We start from the raw sequence: 23,521 nt of genomic DNA on the forward strand, positions 1-23,521 counted from the left end.
TAAACTTTATCCTTAAAGGTTAACACAGAATCACAGTGAATCTAAGACTTTAAGTTGACACTGTTTTCTGCACCAACATGTTAGCATTATCTAAATATCAAGGATCCACAACAGAACTCAGTTGTCGTTTCTTTAGGTTCTAAGCCTATATTAGCTATTTGATGATATTTGATGGTACTGGCATTTATAACACCTAATAAATGAAAACTGAAAAATGAAGTCGATAAGCATAAAAAAATGGATGGCTGGATACCAGAGTGCAATGTTGGGTTTTTAAATCATCAAGTACGGGCATTAAAAATCCTATAGTGGTTGTCTATAATCAACAATCTTCTTTTTGTCTTTTAAAAACACCCACAAAAAGTAAATAAGTAAAGCAGTTTATTTGAATGTAATTGTTTCGTATTGCTTTAACTAAACCTACCAGTGCAATTTCTGGGACTTCCAGTTGTAACTAAAGCCAAACAGTAAAATCCACTGGGACATATTTCTGTTGATGTTATCACAGACATAGCAGGATCTGATGAGTAACATGAAACCGGAGTGCAGAAATGCCAAAGATAGCTACTGTGATATGTCTGCACCAATACTTAGGCTCAGTTCACCGAGTACCCTGCTGTGATAACACAAAGAAATAACCAAAAATTACAGGAAGATCCATTAAGTGGAGAGTTCGAGAGACTTGTTTGTACCTTAAGTCAGAGCACAAGCTCATTCTCCTGACACAGGATTTGTTTTTCCAATAAGGATGAGCAGTGTGTGTGTGTTTGTGCGTTTGGATCTGTGTGTGTGTGTGTGTGTGTTCCCAGCACCTTGTCATCATCTTCGAGGAACTTCAGATGACTCAAAGATGGACTGCCTTGAGGCATATTGATTGGAAATACACACATGTGCAGGTACCAGGACACACACACGCACACATTATCTAAGGCTTCAATTTAATTGAGAAACACAACGTTTCAACACACATAGCACGCCGGAGCTACAAGTGGTCCAGGACTCATTCGATCAACATGTTTTTCTAGCGATTGACACACCGCGCTCCTGCAAACAGCTTGTTAGAAACAAGCTTTTCACACCAGGATTTTGTCTGGCGTCCGTATACGTTTGCCTTCATATGTACGAAAGATACTCATGATTTACATGAGCCATGTGGTCTGTGTATCAATTCCCTTATCTGTCACTTTGGCATCTCGCTGCAGCCTCTTTACACTGTAAATGGAACCTTGTTATCGCGCTAGCTGCTGTCACAGCTCATCATGTCAGAGCAGGTGATTTGCTGCAACCTGGTTTAGCTGAGTGTGAGTGACTGAGTGTGTTTATTTTACGCTCTGCTAGAGGGTTAAGCAGGCCAGCGGGATACAGAGCTCATTCCATCTTTTTTTATTTGCAAAACCCGTCACTCAGTTCTTCTGGATCTGACCCCGCTTCTTTTCTCTTCTCTGCTTTTCTGCCGCATCTGATGTTTTATTGCTTTCATCGACCTCTTTTTCCACTCCGTGCTCCGCTTCTCTCTCCAGAAACATATTATTTTGCAGAATTTGACCCAAATAATACATATACACTCACCGGCCACTTTATTAGGTACATATATTCAATCGCTTGTTAATGCAAATATCTGATCATCCAATCAAATGGCAGCAACTCAATGGATTCAGGCATGTAGACATGGTAAAGGCGAATAAGAATGGGGAAGAAGGGTGATCTAAGTGACTTTGAATGTGGCATGGTTGTTGATGCCAGACAGGGTGGTCTGAGTTTTTCAGAAACTGCTCATCTACTAGGATTGCCCCTCATAACACACTCTTGGGTTTACAGAGAATGGTACAAAAGCTGAACATATCTACTGAGCAGCAGTTTTCTGGATAGTTGTTGCCAAAGGAGAGTGGCCAGACATCTTGGAGCTACAGTTGCTCAAATAATCACTGAAGGTATGCAGAAGAGCATCTCTGAACGCACAACGTCAAATCTTGAAGCAGACGGGCTACAGGGCAGAAGACCACACTGGGTGCCCCACTGGGTGGAGCAGTGTTTAAAACAAGGAACAAACTGGGAAATTTGCACAAGCTGATCAAAATTGGACAACAGAAGATGAAAAAAAATATACTGACTGGTCAGAATTTGACCTGGTACTGTAAGTCGAGGAGCAGAAAAGCCTTAACCCACAGCCTAACTGTTCCAGAGTCAAGCCCAAAGTTATTGTAAGCTTTGAAAGTACATGTGTGCAATTAATCTGTCCTTATACACTCGTCCACCTGCTGTTACCAGGAGGCATTTAGTGCTGGGTTACAGTATCTGTCTTCCCCATGATTACATATAAACAGAAGAAACTAGAGCCTTGTTGATACTGGAATTTTGGAGAGGGTATCATTTTTTTTAGAGAGAGAGAATATTATTTAATTTAGGTAAAAGTGCAGAGAAAAGAATTATGGCTGTTTTGCTTTTTTTTAATCAAAGTAAAAATTTCATTTATGCATCTTTCCATTTATAAGTTTAATGTACTATATGATTAAATTAAACAGTTTATTATTGTGTGATTCTGTCACCTGCCAGAGGAAGAAATTAAGGAACAAAGCCATCAGTAAAGAGAAGAGAGATGATGACAGCAGAGGAAACAGAGGGGAGTTTTGTTAGGCAATACTAGGTTTCACCTCAATAATTCATGATGTGTAATAGGAGGGTCACACAATCTGTGGAGGGACGAGGGGAGGGGGAGGGTGAAGGTGAAAAATGCAAGGGAACACGAGTAGGAACAGAGGTAGGAAGGCTACGAGAAGCAACGCAAATGAAAGCGGGGCCGACAGCGTGTCAGAGAAAGTTAAAATTAAGAGTACTGATAATAAATAGAAAGCCAGAGAAAATGTAATAATAAACAGAAATAGAGCAAAAAAGAAAGTAAAACAGCACATTATAGATATGTTAGAAAGTAGAACAAAAGAAAAGGAGAAACAGAGGCTTAAAAATAGAAAGACAAGGGTTATATGGACGTATCAGACCGCAGGGTGACTTGCGCTAGAGTATGGTGAGACTGGGCTGATCCTCCAAGAAACTTTCTGTGAGAGCGTCAATGTTGTTACAGAGACCATGAGACGGCACGTTTTGGACACCGTGATGTGTCGCCTAGCAGCACTTTGCCCCGATGAACGTCAGATATCAAAGAAAAGCCTTTAACACATTTAACTCAGACACTTAAGTGGCATTTAAAGCAGCATGACCTGAGGAGGCTGATATGTGCAAACAGCCTCACCCAGGATCAGGACTGGGCACATTAGAAACTGGGACTGTTGTGGAGGGCCGCACCTTGGGAAAATAAACCCCCACCCCTGCATTAGACAGTCTTATCGGCTAACACTTGTACATAGTTTTTTATTTGGTTATTAAAGTCTGGTTAAATACACAGTTTAATAATTAATGCATTTACCTTTTTCTTTTTTTAAAAAAAGAAATCATTTAAAGTTGTAAAAAATGTAGCCAAATTTCTCGAATCTCTAACACAACTCTCTACTTGACTCATCTTACTTCTCATGATTGTAACAAGTTTCCTAACTGTTCTGAAGCTCATCATTATAACTTCAACTTCTTACAACTTACATAATGCAGATCTGTTATGCTCATTTTTCATTCTGTGGTTCTACTAGAGTTCAAAGAAGTCCCCATTTCTTTTACTAGGCCGTGGTGCAGCACATCACTTTATCGTCCGACCAGCTCCTGGTTTGGGAGCCGTTCCCACTACCTTTGAGCCACATTTATTCTGATTGGCTGACCCTTGTCAAAAGGAGGCTTGAACAGGACGTGGGTGGGGCTTGACCGATTGAGATTTATTAAAGTTATCAGCAAATAGCTGGTATATGACATATAATATCGTTGTGGTCTTTACTGCGCTCACCTTCATCATACAAAAGAGCAGAAAGGGACTGATTGGAGCGGTCTGAATCAGGGATTACCTGCACATGCTGAACAGTATTAATTATGCTTCTGGAACAGTTTAATATGCCACTGTCACATAACTAAACATGTTCAACATGGGAAATCAAACGTGCAAGCACTAACAAGACCTTTTTATCCCCCTGTATCTACAAAGACCAAGCAAAATGCAACGTAGCACAATCTCTGTTCTTTGCTTTTAAAAAAAAAATCCTATCATACCACATCTGGTTACCCAAGCTCTTGTGTACCTAAAGTGTGTCTGCACCACAAGGTTTCACGGTATCATGTGAACTATTAGTGTGGGAGAGGTTCCATGTTTATTGCTTTCGCATGAGAGCTTCAAGAATTGTATATGGAGAGATCAGTAACTTTGTCTTTGTGTGGGTGTGTCTGTATTAGTCTGTGTGCCGGCTGGATTTCAAAAGAACCCCTTCAAGCTCTTCATCTGATGCCTCTACAAAGGGCCCGCCTAGCTGCAGGGGTTAGTGTCTGTGTGTGTGTGTGTGTGTGTGTGTGTCTTCAAAAAGACCACCATCTTTTATTTGAGTTGAGACCAAACGCCATACTCATGCTGCAGAGGACCTAGAGTTATTGTCGCTCTAAAGGTGACACCTTTACACGTCTACACACATAGTAGATGTTCATGTTACACTTATTGTGAGCATACATACAAAACACACCCTGTAGTTAAGGTAGGTCTCCCAACTATAAACACCGTCTGACGCTTCATGTTCCAAATATGTTACTTTAACGTGATATGATTTAATAACGATACAGAAGTGTGCATACTAGTAGTTATTACAGCTCAGTTACATTTGCACTATTACTGCTGGCATAAATTAAACATTTCAACCATTTAGGAGGTTGGAAAAAAAAGAAAACTCGCCTGGCTGGGAATCACTGATGAATAGAATATCAACACAAAACAGAGCACAGTCCCAAGAGCCATGAAAGGCATAACAGCAAGAGTACACTTAATCTTAAAATCTTCATGCTTATTTATTTGTTTTCCCCATTCTTCCACAACAGACGCATACCTAACACCCAGTCGACAGGAAAAACCACTGATTGGAAGACAAAGGGCTGAGAAAACGGCCTCAAATAAAGGACAAAGACATAAAGGGTAAAGCTAGGGTTGAGAAATGTGGCATCATGATTCAAACAAACAGGAAGCGCCACGTTCTGAGGGACTTCGCAAACCAACAGGACAAAGAAAACAATCTAGCCAAGTTATTTAAAAAAAATTTTTTTTTATTATTTAATAGACCATTTTCTATAGTTTCTAAAGTCTCTGTGCGACCCATGTGCCTCTCAGCGGGCCTCTGTGTCACAAACCACCTTCGCTCACACAACACTAGCAGGATATCCTGTCAAAGGTCGCTACCAGCTGCTCGTAACAACTCTCAGCAGCAGCCAGCCAATCTCTTGCAAGGCAATTATGCCGCTAACACCAAGCTGACTTTTGCATTTATGAGTTCACATGTGCCGCTCAATATACCATCTCTATGTTTTTTTTTTAACATAAATCTACACACACAAGAAAAGAAACAAGCATGGAGCTATGATGCACCACCAAAAAAATAACAAACATAGCCTTAGTATAGCGCTCGGAGCAGAGCAAGCTGGCAAATTAAGGTAAACAAGTGAATCAGAAACAATTAGAGGTACTTGGATGATATTCTGTAAAACCAAGTAATAAAAACACTGAAATGATTAGTGATGAGGAGACAAAAAAACTGAGACAAAGAAATAGAAAAAAAATCTAAGGCAAAATTAGGCCCCAAAGCACAAAACTAATCCTTAATGTTTATCGTGAGGGAACATTCATATTGCCAAGTAATTACTTTCCAATGCAGCAGATTTATCAGCTGTGTAAGTATACACTTTCTTTAGCCAATCCAAAATCATAAACTACTGACACCACATTTCCATCCCACCAAATTACGAGGCCACAAGACTCAGCTGTCTTTAACCTCGTCCGTTCTTTGACAGCGCAATTCTTCTTTGGTTTGCTGGAGGAAAACCCACGCAAGTTCCCTGTTCTTGGAACAGACATACCAAGACTTTTACCACTCCAGACGGCAAACATCCCACCACACAATGGCCATGCTTAAGGAGGTGGCACACTGGAGATTAAAGGAGGCAGGGGAGCACACGGAGCCACACCCTGAGGCCTACTGCATCCTGTGTAGCCTTTTAAAGAGTGAAAAGTACTGAAGACTTGAGGACTCACCCGCAAGACTTTGACATCCACAAGTACCCTTAGCTTTCTTCCCAATCCACCTGCTTTTTGTGCATGCGACTACAATAACAGGATGGGGAGGGCGACTTCGGTGTGACAATCTGCCTCCAAGTAAAGTGCCTTCAGCATCACAAGCCACAAACAAAAAGTTCACCACGGTCTGTGCAGTGCTTCGCCCTGAGGCAAAAGAGCAACCGACAGAGTGCTGCGAGAGACAGAAGGAGGAAGTAGAGGAAGTAGGCGTTTTTCGAGTGAGGAGGAAACAGGTCTGTCTGTTAGAAAAAAAAGCGGTAAATTCAAAGATGAGACGACAACAGCCGAGAAAAGACTGGTGGATTTAAAACTTAAAGCTCACATGCAAGGAACGACAAACAATGCATCTGTTTCAAGCCTAGGAATTAAAAACACACTCAGTGAGGTGACTGGATTACTTATGGGTAATTATAGCTTATGAATATGCCATCAGTGCCCCCTTACTCCAGCTCCACTGTGTTAGTCTAAACTGTTGAAGCCTTAATAGCCATCTACGAGCACAACAAATTAAGCCCGAGACTTATTCTGTGTGTAATATGTCAGAGTAGACAGCTAACCTATCAGTGACATTTAGCACGCCAAAAATAAAGAGCAAGGTTCGCCCTTGTTCGAGAGCCAAGCTGCTGCTGCATCCAAAATGATGGCAACAAAACATGGACTGAGAGTAACGATGAATTCATGTATGGATTCAGATATTATCAACCAGTGTAGCTCACACTTTCACTTCCACCTCTCGCTCCCCCTAATTACCACAGCGGCAGAACTGTCTGCAACAACAGAGTGACTCAGATGGTTTATACTGTCACAAAAGATCGCTGATCATCAGGCCAAACGCCTAAATTAAACATTTACAGCTTGTGCAAGACGATGACATCTTCATCTCCAGCTGAGAGCTCAACAGGCCATCTGTGCAAGCGACACACACAAAAAACAGATGTTTGCTCCACCCAGGCTGAGGTCAACTTTGGTTAGAGTCAGCCCCATAAATACAAACGGTCGGCACTCTCGGTTCTTCCAGGGAGCCTCCGAAAGGCGAGCGTCCAAGCGGGAAAACATTTCAGCTCAGCCACACCAGTGAAAATAAAACATGCCAATTGAAATATATCATATCCTCATTTAAGTCTTTCATGTTTCAAGACACAGAAATATGAGCAAGATGACAGGCCTGCACGCGAGATGAGAGGTCATGTGATCGGCCGAGCCAAACTTGGAAACTATCCTGGCCTGAGGAAGTGAAAATATTTAGAGGACGTATATCCTTGCTATAGAGCTAAGAATATCTGGGTTATATACTCCTCCGACTGTCAGCAAACTGTGACAGAGGGACGAAAGCTAGCAAAGAGAGAAGCACGCCAGAGCTTTATTAATCTGTCCAAACTATCTAAACTCCTCCTTGAATGTCCTGACTTTGTAGTCGCTTTAAGCCCTCATGATTCATCCAGGATGCTACGACATATCTGTCGAGGTTGGCGAACGTGACATTTCTTCCATGTCACCATCTGCTCACTAAAACTCAAAAACTGTACAACACCACTGAAGAAATGACACCTCCCCATTCTTTCAAAGTTAAAAGTCTTATGATCTGCAGTCAAACTCTATCGAGCTAATTTTGGCATAATTCTACAAATGCAATTAATATGCATACCCCGCTTTCAAAATGGAACAAAAAGTCTAAACCTACACAACCTCAAAAAAAAGGAAGAAAAAAGAAAAAGAAAAAAAAAAAAAACCACAACGAGGTGGAAATATTTATGCTTGGCCCTTTGTGAGCATGTGGACAGACAGCATTTAAGTAAACTATTTTGTGCAAGTGTTTTGAGATGTTTACGCAATGATGAACAAGAATTTAAACTGCCCGTAGACGCTCCTCGTTCACAGAGAACAGAACAGAAAAGGCGCTAAATGGTAACACCCAAAATTTAAGCATGTAAGTGACGAGGGGGTCGATACTCAAAAATTTTGATTGACGTGCTGCAATGTTTACACATACATTTTTGGGGGGGTTAGTTGATTTTACGATCTCTGTGTTAGATCTGAAATGTGTTGAGTTTATCCAAAAGCAGCAGACTGACTGAAGCAGTCTGGTCTGTTTGTGGCTCTAGTCTTGGGCTATTCAGCCTTAGCTGGTTGGTAGAATGAATGCAATGATATTTACTTAAGTTGTAGTAAGATAAGTTACTACAATTGTACAGTGCTGTGCAAAAGTTTCAAGCCCCCTCCTCACTTTAAAAAAGCCAAATGCTTTTGTAATTCTTTTAAAAATTGGTCTTGAGCAATAGTTCTGCAGACTTTCAGAAAGCCTTTGTTACTCACTTTCCTACCAGACCATTGTCAGTTTAATGTTGTGAGGTTGTTGTTTTTTTGTCTATTAAATTAAGCCACTTAAGCACATCAGAGCACATAACTCCACGGGATGAGCTAGTTTTGTGTCTATCTTTGGGGACTTTTGTAACTAGCAGCCTATCACATTATTTTTTCCCACTTCTTTAGCTGAATTTATTAACAGTCTCAAAAATAACAATGTTTCACAGGCATAAAATAGCATTTTTACACCAAAAAGGTGATTCCCAAAGAGCTATTATTAAAAAGTTTGCACACTTAAAAAACTTGTATGTTTTCAGATGGTTTGCAGAGCGCCCTCAATAATTTTGAGGAAGCTGGACAAATGCAGGACAAAAGAAGAAGTAACTATTAATAACTGTTTATACCAGACGAACAGTATCTGAAAGTCATGTCCTTAAGAATGAGGGAAAAATCCAGTGAAGACCTGACACCGGATGTGAGCGATACATGTGGCCCTTCAGTTGATCTGTGCACTGAAGCCTCATCAGAAATAGTATCAGGGGAAGGGTGACTGTCAAGGAAGAGAAACAGGGAGAAAATGATGAGGTATGCTAAATTACACAAGAACTGGACTGAAAATCAGCAGCAACAAGTCTTATGGAGTAATAAAACCAAGTTTGAACTGTCTGATTCAAATTGTCACCAGTATATATGGAGGCGATAAAGAGTTTACATGCATGACAATGATCCCAAAAACACAGAGACTGCGGTAAAAGCATATCTGGATATAAAAACACACACTGAAACACTATCAGTCATGGATTGGTCTCCCCAGAGCCCGGACCTCAACGTTATTTAAGCAGCGTGGGATCAGGATGGAGAACAGAACAAAAGGCAGCCAACATCCAAAGAAAAGCTTTGACTGTCCTTCATGAAGCCTGGAGAACTATGGACTAGACTTTTACAGAGTACTGTAAGAGCTCAAAATCAGATATTATTCAGTGGAAAAACAAAGAATTTGGCATATTAGAATGCTAATAATTTAAAGCTGACCGTTTTATTTACCAGCTATGCTGACCTATTTCTGAAAAGTAAACAGAAATTTTCCCATACATAGCAGCAAGATGTTGATTAATCAACAACACATGGGCAAATATTTAAAACAAGTGTTACTGTTTATAAAATTCAGGAGCTGGATATCAGTCAGCAGCTCTATGGCCATGGCCTAGATAACCACTCTTTGCGAGGAATGTGAGCTTGTGGATGCACTTCTTTCTACATGGTTGTAGATCAAAGCGTTAGCTGAAAATTTAAAGCAAATGCAGGTTTTGAATAAAGTCAGGCAGGTGCTGACGTCATCCAATTGACTGGTGTTTCAAAAGCTTCTTTTCTTATTCACAGACTTTCTCTCTCTCTTTTTTAAACATAAAATGAATCGGCACATTCCCACATTGTGCTTGCAGAGAAGGTTGTCAGGCCAAGATAATTCCACAACACTTCGGGGGTTCATCTATTATTCAAAGCCACATCCACACTTATTCCACTTAAGAAGAGTAACACGTTTCACTTGCATGATCAAACTACAGCGGTAAATGAACACAAGCTATTAGCCTGCAAAAAAAAAGGAAAAGAAAAAAAGAAAAAGGAAAGTCCCGGGGTTTGGGACTGAACGGGGCACTGAGAAAGACAGACTTCCTGCTTTAGACTCCAAACTAGATAAAATGCAAAGAGAGATAACCTGTAATGAAGTTATCGTGCACCAGTAGACCATTCTTACTGGACAAAGAAATTCCAGCGAATTACATCTTGCCAGTCCAGATCATCATTAACAATGCTCCATGCATGCATATGCTAGGTCTGTAAACCATCAAGATAAACAATAATGTATAATTACACGATGACAGCGTCAATCAAAGTAATGTTATTAGAACACAAAAATATAGTCGTCATTATTTTCTACAAATGACGCTTTTCAAGCAGTGTCATCAACCGATTAGACCACAGAGAATATTGAGGGTGGAGATGAGACGGAGGCAGATGATCTGCTGTGGTGGTGACCCCTAAAGTGACCTGCCAGAAAAAGAAGCAGAAGCAGAAGCAGAAACAGCAACAGTCTGCAAAACCACAGAAGCAAAATTAATAGGAACAAAATTTTCGACAGCAGCTCCTTAATTGGTCCAAACACAACTGGGTGTATTTTAATGCAGAAAATGTCAAATGTAAATACAGTGTTTTAGCTGAGTTTCACTGCCCAGCTTTGTGCAAGTATCCACTTATTATCATATGAATAACAATGACTGGAACATCGTTGCACACGCTAATGTGCTGCTGACTCCTTGCTTGTCTGACAGTATTAACAGCACACGGGTTCAGGGACAATTGACTAAACCTGTGTGTGCAGCGCACCAGACAGGTGTACTGTAAACCCAAATAATCTAATGTAATTACTTAGTGCAAATACGGTAAACTTAATTTTAAAGAATACCCTAAAGTCTAAGTGTGTGCATCTTGGTCCTGTGATAGATGAGTGATAAGTCCAGGGTGTACTCTGCCTTGATAGAACAGCTGGAATAGGCTCCAGCCTTCCTGCAACCTGGACCGCATAAGTGGAAGAAAATGGATGGATGGATGTCTTGTGTCAGTAATGTGTAGTCAGGAAAGCATTCAGCTCTTTTATCTAAACACAGTCAGGCTGAGAAAAATATGCATGCAAGCACTTACTGCACTTAATATGATCAAGAAAGACAGGAAGAAGATGTTTGTCTGCTAGAGTCTGCACTTATCTATTAATATTGCAGCGTGCATGTCAGGGAAGCTCAGAGCTTGCAGTTCATAATTATGCCTGTTCTGTTTTCATGACTGTTTTATGTTTGTTCCTTTATGCTTATAGTTTATTTTCTCAGGCTTTATTTATTCCCTTCATGTGAGGAAAGTGAGCAGTGACACCATGGGTGCAGTGGGTTTGTGGTTATCAGCGTGTTGACACAGATAAGAGTCTTAAGCGACTGAAATGAAAGCAAGTCGGCTTCTTTTTTAGGTTCACATTTCATTCATTCTAAAAACTGATAGAGCCCCAGGTATTTAACCCATAGTGGGCTTCTCCTCTTGGAGGTCGCCCTGTTCACACCTCTCAGTGATACAGGCAGTGCCACGACCTGCATGACTGACAACCCACATGCAGATAAGAGACTGCAGAGTGATGCTCTGCTCAATTTGATAATAAAGTCTTATGGGGCAAATCTCAAGCTATCAAGAAAAGGTCACCACTAAAGCCTTATGCAAATACATTTAATAACCAGTATTCTCATTTTAATATAAGTAACTAAGTAAGTGCCCACTATTATTTAAATTAACAGGGTTACTGTGACACAAAGGAAGAAATTATTACACATTGAGCTTAGTTGATATTAAAAAGTTTATTTGTGTCATTTTTTAAGCTCAAAATGGGAAAGGTCAAATATTTAGGTTAACTAAAAGTTACTTAAACTCAGGCGTAACTAAAACCCACTTGTACACTATTGTTTTGTGTATAATGACAAATTGTTTTAATTGCCCATATCGTTATCTGTCTGCACAATGCTGCAGTCAGCACTCTTCACAGACCATCAGTCACTCTAACATCTGCCCTTTCTCTATCTGTAATGCATGAAAAAGAAAAAAAGAAAAAAAGAAAACAGTTACATTTTAATAATGCAAATGGCTAAGGTGCTTAACCCATGCCAACTTTAACTGAGGATGAAAAGGCAATGTTAGAATTTAAGAAAGTAAGTCATGCACTGTACTGGAAATAGCAACAGGGACACACCTGTCACAGCTTATCATATGAAGGCTCAGTTACATAGGTCTAGAGACTGGCCAGTGACCCCCCGGTAACCTCTGGTGTCAGGAAAAAGTCTGTTTTTCCCAACCGGTTTGCAAGTGGTTGCTGGGTGTCACTGGGTGAAATTGGCTGCAAACAGGGTGGCGGTTCTGATTTTTGTTGCAGTTTTTTAAGTTTACCTACCACTTGGTGGTTGGTTAGCGTTTGTAGACAAACTGGTGTCACAACCGCATCAATCGGTCTAGCAACCAGAGCAACTGCAAGGAGATTTTTGGTGCAGCACTGTATACCTCTTTGCAATCAAGTTCATCTACCAGCTACCAGCAACCACTCAACAACTGGTTGGGGAATAAACATTTTCTGATTCTTCCTTCCCATGATTATACTTTTAAACACAACTGTAAAACATAGACAAACAAAAGAGAAGTGGCCCGATAACAGATGCAAACTATAAGTTGCTACGTATGTTCTTTCACCTCTTTACCAATGTAATGAGTAATGACTGAATGTATTTATTTATCTAATTATATCAGGTGTTTACAGCATCCATCATGCATCATAAACCGCTGAGAAGTGAACAGACAAATATGGTGACCCACTGTTCATGAATGAGGTTCATCACTGCTCTGTGATCAATCTAAATGGAAAGTGTGATATTTTTGGATATGTAAGCGGTTATAAAACATTATCTGTATCATCAAAAATACCCCTGTGTGTATATTTAAATCAGCACTTACAGTGCGCGTTGTCAAGGGTGTTGCATAAGGTGACTATTACACATTGGTTTTTTCCCTCCATTGCCTCACTTACTGATACACAATAGGCGATGTGCTCTGTTCAAACACAATCCCTTTTCTCTGTAGATTTAAAAATAACATGCCATCCTCGCCCATTACATAACTCAATATCAGTCAGCACCAAGGTCGGCGGTGAGAGCTCTAAAACAGAAAAGAGGCGTGCAATTAGGTGTTTACCCCGGAAGCCTTTCCACTGCCGGCTACAGGAAAAAAAGTGTGTGCGAGAGTGTGAGAGTGACCTTCTGCTCTTGGGCTTCTTAGCAGCCTTTCCAGGTCAAACACCCACTCTCCACAGCTTATTTATTCCAAACAGAAGAAGAACAGTAGGGCTGAGTTATGGAAATACTTTGTGATCCAATATTGTCTTTAAAAGTAGATCCAAACTTGGAATCTGTTGCAGGAGTAGGAAACATTAAGTTTGCTGGGATCCAGCTGGGTTGAAAGCCATCAGTGTGCCGGATTGTTACCACTGCTGACGTGTGCAATCAGCAAAGAGACCTTAACGTCTACTTTAGTGGAAGGCAGGCTTAGATCCTCAGTAATAAATAACAGGATGTATGCTTAGAATTATCATAAAAACACAGTACCATCACAAATTCCTCCAAAGAAAATTCCGCATACTCAACCAGTGGTCGGTTCAGACTTCACCATCGGGATTTTTAAATGGACCTCAATGAAATCCTGAGGCTGATAACAGCGGTTTCAGAACCTTAAATTACCTCAGCTAGAGATTCTGGTTAAAGAGATAAAAATGTCAGTTATGCTATGCACGTCTCCAGTCTCCAGTGGCTGGTCTGGCTGTAGGCCCGTGGGGTCTGGGGTGTAATCAACTTACATATTTTGGACTGTTAAAGTGAAGCAGGAAAGAGGGGGCTGGATACTTAAAGGGACAGATTGACTACTGATGTGACTACATTTATAGTCATAACAGTAGAAATGGCTTTAGGTAAGTCTCTGGTGTGGTATTCAAATGCACAAGCACTATTTAAATGTCATGTTCTAAATATATTTATTAGAAATAAACGGCTCCACGGAAAACTCACGGGGTGTAAGCAAAGAAAGGAGAAAGATGTAGTTGCTAGAGGCTTATAATCTCAAACCTTTGATGTTGAACAAACCCTGACAATGGTGCTGACTGACTTTTTACAGTATGTAGCAGCACAGACATATAACAAGTTATTTATTACAAGCTAACTAACTGCTTAGTGAGACAATATAAGATAAAGCACTCAAAGACCTGAAGAAACTGAAATCTATGGGAGATAGAAGACTGTTTAAAAACTTATTTGGGGAAAATTCAGTGGAGTCTCTATGCTGTGATTGTTAGAGTTGACTTGTGAGTATATAGATGCAGACCATTTAGATAAATCCTTTAAAATAACGGCCCAAATGTGATAACATGATGACTACCGAGGGATGTCTTGATAACAGAAATTTAGTAGTTGGGGCCAACACAATTGCACAATTCTTAATAACCAATTCGATACCATGGAACAACAAAACAAAAATAGAATCTTATTAAAAAAAGCAAATATTATATTTTGTTGACAGGACACAGAATGAAATGTTTGGATGGTTGCCGAGTAGCCTACTATAGTTACTACAAGGCATAATGTTAGTTACATTACGTCAGCTCAAGCATTTCACGTTAGCCATTGCAAACATTTGAGCCTATCCAACATCTAACAAAATGGTTAGGTATATTTCAGAATAACATAAGAAGGTTAATACTTTGGATGCTGTTAGTGTATTTAGACCACGTGTCGTTGAGTTTCTCAAGCCACCCAAACTCGTATTTGTATGATCGTATTTTATAAATGTGAGTTTAAATTTGTGAATTAGGTGTACTACAATTATGTTGCAGCAATCATAGCACTATTAACAATTTTTCTAACTCTCTCATATCAAAAGAAAGAATAGATAAACCAGCCCCAGCCCCAGCTCCCGTTCCATCTCCGTCTTTTAAATTTTTCAAAACTGAGGTAAAACAAACTTTTGGCTCAAAAATAAATGAATAAATCAAAATACCACTGTGGAAACGTAAATATCCGTTCACTGTCAACAAAACCAAATATGAAATCTCTTCTTCAGCGCCATAAAAATGTGTGTAACAGTTGCCAAAGCCACAACTGTGTGTGATGAAGAAAAGCATTAAAGTGCAATGCTTCAAAAGGGGCAGAGAGTAGGGGCAGAAAGAGTTTGAGCAGAGCTCCCCTCTGACTGATCACTGCAGACAACAAAGGGCTGGAGCCTCAGGGGCCACGCTTCAAGGAACAAGCCATCCTGAAAAAGTTCCCTTGACCCCCATCTGTGTGTGTGTGTGTGTGTGTGTGTGTGTGTGTGTGTGTGTGGAGGGTGTTTAGTGGGGATGGTAGGCACACAACAAAAACCCTGTCAGGTCACATGACCAAGGCGGGGATCTATGGTGCTTTTCGATTGGATAGAAAGGGAAGTTATAGAACTAGGTCTATAGTCCCATTGTCGTGCGAGGTCCGTGTTGGAGGAGGTGGAAGGCGTTGTAACACAGGGAGGAAACCAGTGCAGCATTTTTCATTCACAAGCAAAAAAATCTAAACCCGCCTCCATCATAGAGTGACCTTGACTACTCTAGCAGAACACTGAGCGCATCCGAGCACCTCTCTATCACACAACCCCCCCCCGCCCCTCGCTCTAGGTGGGCGCATTTCAGAGAAGCAAACAACCACGTAAACATTTTGCCTATTTTAAAACACTGGCACGGTTGAGGTTATGAAACTGGGCTTCATTGAAAAAACAACCGACCAACCAGATTTAGGACAGGGAATAAGTTATAACAAGCTCCAGTTTCATGCTATGTTACCAATCAACCCTCGTTTCTGGAGGGCAAATCAATAACTCAGCGTTTCCAAATGCCAGCTAATCTGGCTCACTGAAACTGCCACTGAGGTAATAAAAAAAATCCTAACAAAAGCAGCAATTGGATAATTAAATTGCTTCCTGTCGTGTTAAAAAAATATCTTAAAAACGTAAAACGTTCTTCAAAATCAGTTCGACAAGGTCAGGGCTGAAGCAGTCTCTCAAATGTGCAGTTTAGCAATAATCAGCCCTGAAATTTGTGTTCCTAAAATGCTAAAATTATACACCAGACGGCAGGAAAGAAATGCACCGGACAAAAGGTTATTACGGAAAACATGCATACATAACCACAAGCAGCGCACGCAAGCTGGAGACAACAGCACTTGTCTTTTATGGCCTCCTCTGTGAGGTTTCTCATTCATAAAACACAGACGGTAGTTATCTCTTCGCAGCTAAGTGAAAACTGCTCTTGAAGGGTATTCATCTCTCAACAGGATTATCATTGCTCGTAAGGAAGGAAGTGTTGGTACGGCTTCTGTGTGCTAAACAGCAAACAGAAAAGACAGATGCTTTGGGAAGTTACTTGCACACTCAGGATCCCAGGAAGCTGCAAAAACAGAGCACACGCACTGTTGCCGACCAGGCATGAGCTAAGTGTACATCTCAGAATAGAGCAGAGGGGATTATGCAAGAACAATACTGTAGCTAAAGGCTTAGTTTCACTCATTTTGGAGAGAAAAGAGAGCGGTACTGCCCTAGAGCACGGGCAGTATGGCAATGTTATGCTAATTACTGTGAGTGTTAGTCTTAATGTGTCACGCAGCCCACCTTGCCAACAGAAGCAACGAGGACAGATGAAGATACTGTAACCAGGAAATATAAGCGTAACTTTAAACTGCTCATCTTTCTGCTACTATATTTGATTTTTGCTGCTTGAAAATGTGCAAAGTAGAAAGTTCTGGTTGTTCTCAGGTTAATGACAACAACTACTTAATACCATGTATTGTATTTCAGAAGCAAGTCTCACCATTCGCCAGCCATATTGGTATTATCTCCTGTGTGGGCAGTTTTATTTAAGGCAATGTCTACATTAACTTTGATTTCAATGGTCACCAGGACATTAAAAATACTGACCAGTGGTACCTCTTAGCCTCCTAGTAGATGCATGTATGGTATCAATTTCAAAATCCTACATTGCCTTGTTCTCAAGTTATTGCATTCACAAGGTTTTCAGAAAACTTGACCTACCTCCTTAACGTCGGGGTTACTGAGAGTCAAACTTGTCCAAGAGTTTTAGTAGACACACCTATGGTATCAATTTGAAACTCCTAAGTTGCTTCGTTCTTGAGTTATCGCATTCACAAACTTGGGTGTCCATGTCGCCCGCCTGCAAGGCAGGGTGATGACAATACCCCAACAGCCTTTTACGGCTGAGGGATAAAAAACAAATGACTAGAATCTGATTTAAAGAAATAAAAGATGGTTCATTCTTTCCTCTGAACCTGATTTCTAAATTATCTTGGAGCAAACTTTCTCTTCTATAACCCCTGTGGTTCAGGTAAGGGAGGGATTACATGTCATGCGTCTGCGAGTCCACTCGCCTCCACATCATGTAGATTTCATCAGATGTTGAACGTGAGGGTCCGTGCAGATGTCTGCGTGCCTGTCTGTTTTATTGTGACTGCGCACACTTCTCCGTGGAGAATTTATATTACAATGCACCAAGTGTCTCTTCGTGTCTGCAGCTGAGAAAATTGAGGCCTTAGGCTGAAAAAGTATAATGGTGTAAAGTTCACTCTTTTACACTACATATGCAGACCGTGTAAAACACGGACGTAGCTTAAACCTGGATTTTATCTGAAGACCACTAGATGGCGACAGTTTGAAGATTTAAATTTGAAGATCTTCTGTAACTTCCGTCTTGACTTTTATTGGATTCAGAAGATTTTTAAAAAAAGAAAAGAAAACTTGACCTCTGACCTTGACCTTGAGGCCGAGGTCACTGAGATTCAAACTGGTATGAATTTGAAAATCCTACATCGTCTCGTTCTCGAGTTATCGTGCTCACAAAGTTGAGTGTCCACGTCGCCCTCCCGCCCAGCGGAGTGATGATATTACATCAGCCTTTTACGGCTGAGGGGTAATAAAAAAAAATAGCTGCCTTGGATAACGACTTGCAATTGACAAGTTGTTAGCCAATGAGCAAGCAGTTTCACAGTCAGACCCGCCCCTCTCATCATCTTTTACACCGTCTATGGCTAAATGAGAAACAACAGCATTCACTTCATGTGCGCTTTAAAATATCTTTGGTTATATGCCTATGTTTGCTGTAAAACCATGACAAGAGAAACAGATTTATGAGTGGTCACTGAAAAATATCAAAAACAAAGCAAAAAAAATTACTTGTTGCATTTTATCATACACAAGCAGGAGCGAACACACCATTCAAGCCCAGCTTTCACAATAAATCCTGCTCATACAGGATATTATGTATAAAACTAACAAAAAAAGGATATAGATATTAACAGTGTGATGAGAAAAGCATTACAGATATGACTACAGTCTTCAGGTTTTAAAATGAAAGGTTACTGTTAAGCTGATGACTAGAAAGCTCTTTCAGACCTGTTTTGTTACATATTATGAGCTTAACTCCCTCTGCTCACTGCGCTGGCAGAGTTGGCATGTGCTCCATTGAATCAAATGGGATGTGAAGGACTGGGCATCCCGGGTCAGGGAATTTCCATTGCAAATGATTGCTGCTGAGCTGCTAAGGCAAGGCTTTCTTTTTGTTCGGCATTTAGACAAACATACAAACCGGGGCTGCTTTCAGACGGTATTGTATCGGTGTCAGAGGGACCCACAGAGATGTGCACACAGGAAGATGCTGAATGTTCTCCCTCAGACTCGGACTGCAAATTTCCCATGAAGCTTTGATCGACTGTCTCTGGGGGATATTTGTGTTGCTCAAACGCAAAGTTCAGTGTTTGTGTGCATGACAACACACATGCACACACACACACACACACACACTGAACACTGCTCAGGTAGGATTTTTTTGGATACTTTTAATCATAATTTTAAGGCAATAGAAAAGTTCAGACATCCAGTGTTACCCTGCTACAGATAAGTTTTTTTTAGCTTGATTATTCCCATGGGGGTTGCCACAGTGGGCACAGATCAGCAAACTTCGACACCAGTTTCTATGCTGGATGCTTTTCCTAACACAACTCTCATGTGGTTCTGTGTTTCCTAACATTCTCAAACTGGGGTTCTTTCATGCATTAAGCGAATGTGTTAACCTCTACCCTATGAAACCACCACAAATGAGGAAAATATTGTTTGAAAATCTGAAGTTTTTCCAGTTCCTAACAAATAATGCGAGTTTTCCTTGATTAAAGCTCATTTTGTTTTGGCTTTTTACTCCTTAGTATTCAGCACAGTTTTTTTTCTCTCTTGCCAACACACACAGACACATATTACTTCTATTTTTGTTTCCCGATTGTGAAAAGCCTGTCATGCCGTGCACCACAGTTTTGTCATTTACTGATGCAATGTGGGGACAAATTAGAAGCACTTGGTTTAATGGGTAAGAGCTGTTTGCTGCTCCCTAACAACTGCAGAACTGTTGCCATGTAAAAACAAGTTGACATGAAATTATGGATAAATGAATGGTGCAGCACTTGGGTTACATTTCAGTCATTAGTATTTGCACCAAATTCACAACAGCAATATACATGGAAAATATCAAGCGAATTGGCCAACTCCAAGTTCTTTGCTGAAGAAATATGGGAATAAGGAAATGCTAAAAATAAGGCAAAAGTTAATATAGTATAGTGCGAAGTATTCCTTCATGAATATGAACTTGAGCGACGTCCCATTCTCGATCCATAGGGTTTAATATGATGTTGGTCCACCATTTACAGCTGTAAAAGCTACAACTCTTCTAGGAAGGCTTTCCACAAGGTTTAGGAGTGTTTATGGGAATTTTGGATTATTTTTCCAGATAGGAATTTGTGTGGTCAGACACTGATGGTGAACAAGCAAGCCTGGTTTGCAGCCTCCACTCTAATTAATCTCAAATGTGTTCTATCAGCTGAAGATCAGGACTCTGTGCAGGCCAGGCAAGTTCTTCCATACCAAACTCGCTCCCTAAACTGTTTCCACAAAATTGGGACCATGAAATTATCCTAAATGTCTTGGTATGCTGAAGCATTAAGAGTTTCTTTTACTCAAACAAAAAGGCCGAACCCAACTGCTAAAAAGCAACCCCACACCATAACCCCCCTCCACCAAACTTTACACTTGGCACAACGCAGTCAGAAAAGTACTGTTCTCCTAGCAACCACCAAACCCAGACTCGTCCATCAGATTGCGAGACGGAGAAGTGTTGTTCGTCACTCCAGAGAACACGTCTCCACTGCTCTAGAATCCAGTAGCAATGTGCTTTACACCACTACAATCAACACTTTGCATTGCACTTGATGATGTAACGTTTGGATGCTTGGCCATGGAAACCAATTGAGGCTCTGTACACAATGTTCTTGAGCAAATCTGAAGCCTACATGAAATTTGGAGGTTTGTAGTGATTAACTCTGCAAAAAGTTGGCAGACCTCCGGGTCTACAACTTAGTGGATTAGTTGCTGTGATTCCCAATCACTTCCACTTTGTTATAATACCACAAACGCTTAACTGTCCAATACTTAGTAACAAGGAAATACCACGACTGGACTTGTTGCACAGGTGGCATCCTATCGCAGTACCATGCTGGACTTCACTGAGCTCCTGAGAACAACCCATTCTTTCACAAATGTTTGTAGGAGCAGTCTCCATGCCCATGTGCTTGATTTTATTCACCTGTGGCCACAGAAGTGATCGGAACACCTGAATTCAATTATTTGGATGGGTGACTGAATATTTTTAGAGTTTACATCTCTGGTTTTTAGCTCAGATCAAATAGTGTGTGTGTGTGTGTGTGTGTGTGTGTGTGCGTTTGCAGAGTTAAATACAAGTCAGCTGTTGCCGCTCATGCTCCTTTAAGGATGAGGTCTTTGAAAACCAGACAAGAGCAGCAAATGAGAGCAGCACAAGCATATGCAGATGAACATGTGGAAGCTGACACAGATGTGAATGAGACATTCACTTTTATCGTCTCTCATTTTACATACAGCCTCAGCAGTATTAGCTGAGGTTTATGGAAATTTTTTGTGCAATGCAGAGCACTGAGAAAAATGACTTGCAAAAGAAGTTTAAGGTCAACATGTAGTTAATATCCTGCATTAATATATCCTAGGTCAGAAAAATAAAATATAACAAGCAATCCAACAGATGGAAGGGCATAAAGGCCACTGAGCTCACTCTTAAAACCAACAGCTGAAGATTTTCTATTTGCTCTTAACTGAGAAATTTTAGTGTTAAAAGAGTCTTTTCTTCTTAAGGTTACTTAAGGTTTGACAGAGGGCCCAAGTGGGTCATGCTGTGAGGGTGGCTGAGGGTGTTGACTGTAAATGTGTGAATGAATCTTAAGGAAGTTCTGAGGGTGCGTTTAGCAGTGCACATTGCATACATACTGATTTTTAAAATGTATTTCTCCATGAATTGAGCGTTTTTATGCTTTCACAGTATTTATATAGCACCTAGGCACAAGACACCTAAACAACACAACTTCCTACCATGTGCATCCTTCATGGAACAATTGCTCTTCCCCCGCTTGAACATTGCTTCTTATCCCTGCACTGAACAAAAACCACTCTGTATCGTACTGTGACATTTCAGGGGAAATGATCATTTGGTCTGCAGCAAACTGCCGCTACAGTGTTGCACACCTCACTTCATAAGGTACATCTTCTAACGGAAACATGGTCTGCACTTAAGCTAAAATCAATTGTATCAGAGGATTACCATCTCCACTGAAGCATGTAATAACCAAAGGGTCGTATTATCATCATAACTCAACAAATCATAATCCGCCGCTGCACCTTTAATGGCTTTTAAAAGTATGTCAAAGTCCAAAATGTTGCCACCAGTCATGTATTTAATGACTGTGCCCCTCCACCGAAGTGCCAGTTATTCTGCCCAGCTTTGAATGCTCTATCCCCTGTTGGGTTGTAGCCTAGATTGAGATGTGCAAAAAGCCCGAGAACATTTGGGATTGATTCATGGCTATTTTTACTTGTCCTACTTGAAATAAATGGTTCAGATACTCACAGGAAGAAGTCAGGCACTGAAAGGGCTTATTGAACTCATAAAAAAATATCACTGGAAAGCTAAATGGTGTTGGAAGAGGGGATGCTTCAGTGTAGAGGTTTCAAAGAGGGAAAAAAAGCACCTTTTAACAGTAGAGAACAATAAGCTATCCTCTATCCATTAGCCTGTTATTGAAAGACTGCTGGTATTCTGACGAGTGAAAATGAACACGTTGGAAAATGTTCATGCGAGCAAACGCACACACACAAACACACAACCAGAGGGCTTTAATAAAAGGTGTGGTGAAGAAGACGTCTCATGTGACCTTGCACCTTGACAAACTCAGTCCACACGTTAACAGCGTTTCCAGCAGAAGCCACACACATGCAGAACTCCTCTCCACCAGAGCAAAAATTACTTCTCTTATTAAGACATAACTCTGGAGAGAACACAGGCCCTCAACAACACTCATTACCTTAGCATATAGCAAGCAAGCCACTGTTCAGTGTTGCTGGCGCTACAATTATGTTAGCGCTGATGACTATCATCACAAGCATAATAAACGCTCTACGGGAACACTGGCATTATGGAAGATGGTTATGGGCTCTCCTGTGGAAATCTCTTGCCGCCATTGCCACTTCTCTGTTGCATAGAGTCACACACACCCTGCCTGCACACACACACACGCACACACAGGCTGAGTGTAAAGCTAAACTGTGTATCTGGTCTAGGTGCTATGAAAGGATTCAGTCACTTCACAGACCAGCCATCTACTTGCTGTGACTGGCACAAGTGAGTAGGAACAAAGGAGTCACTGTGGCTGTCACACACACTCCTCGTTACACTCACCCTTTGCCCTGCCAGCTGTCTCTTCATCCCCTCCCACTGTCCCCCAGCTGTGGCTATACATCAAGCAAACCTCAATTCCACACGCACACGCAAACACACCCAGAAGCACGCATCTCCTGGGTGGCTTCAGGACCTGGTCTGACCAAAACACTCTCTTCCTCCCTGCTGCGTGGTCACTGCCTATCTGCCACACTGAATGACTGACTGACCGCACTGTTGGGGGCACAATGTTTTTCGCCATCCACCAACGGCTCATCAGCGTCACACCACTGCACGCACCCACGACAATGAACTCATGTGTGCCACGGAAAACATGGTGAGGCTTATTTTTGAGAAGATTTTCCACATGAGGCAGTTTTTTTGTTGCTTTTAAAGTCTCCAAGATGCTTGTTATTGTTCTCTCTCTTGCCTGCTACACTTATTTCCCCAGCCACTTAGGGCGTACTACGCCCTTTCACCACAATGCCCTCCCCCCTCTCCTGACAGATGCCCCGTGCCCCACCACTGGGCTCACCCTTTAATTTGTTAACCCCCAAGCTCTGCCCTAAGCT

The 23,521-nt window shown here is 41.0% G+C and overlaps 1 protein-coding gene across 5 annotated transcripts in view; it reads right to left on the reverse strand.

Annotated features, from left to right (window-relative positions):
• elmo1 (engulfment and cell motility 1 (ced-12 homolog, C. elegans)) overlaps positions 1-23,521 on the reverse strand; it is a 99,605-nt gene that overhangs the window by 65,587 nt on the left and 10,497 nt on the right. For 4 of the 5 annotated variants that reach the window (XM_019350797.2, XM_019350796.2, XM_013270677.3 and 1 more), the window contains exon 1: positions 6,161-6,376. The exons of the other annotated variant lie outside the window; for it this stretch is intronic. The gene's annotated coding sequence lies outside the window, so the exon portion shown is untranslated. Of the gene's footprint in view, positions 1-6,160; positions 6,377-23,521 lie in introns of those variants that run through there. 5 annotated transcript variants of the gene reach the window in all.

The sequence above is a fragment of the Oreochromis niloticus genome, linkage group LG22 (genome assembly GCF_001858045.2).
Source record: "Oreochromis niloticus isolate F11D_XX linkage group LG22, O_niloticus_UMD_NMBU, whole genome shotgun sequence".
Lineage (NCBI taxonomy): Eukaryota > Metazoa > Chordata > Actinopteri > Cichliformes > Cichlidae > Oreochromis > Oreochromis niloticus.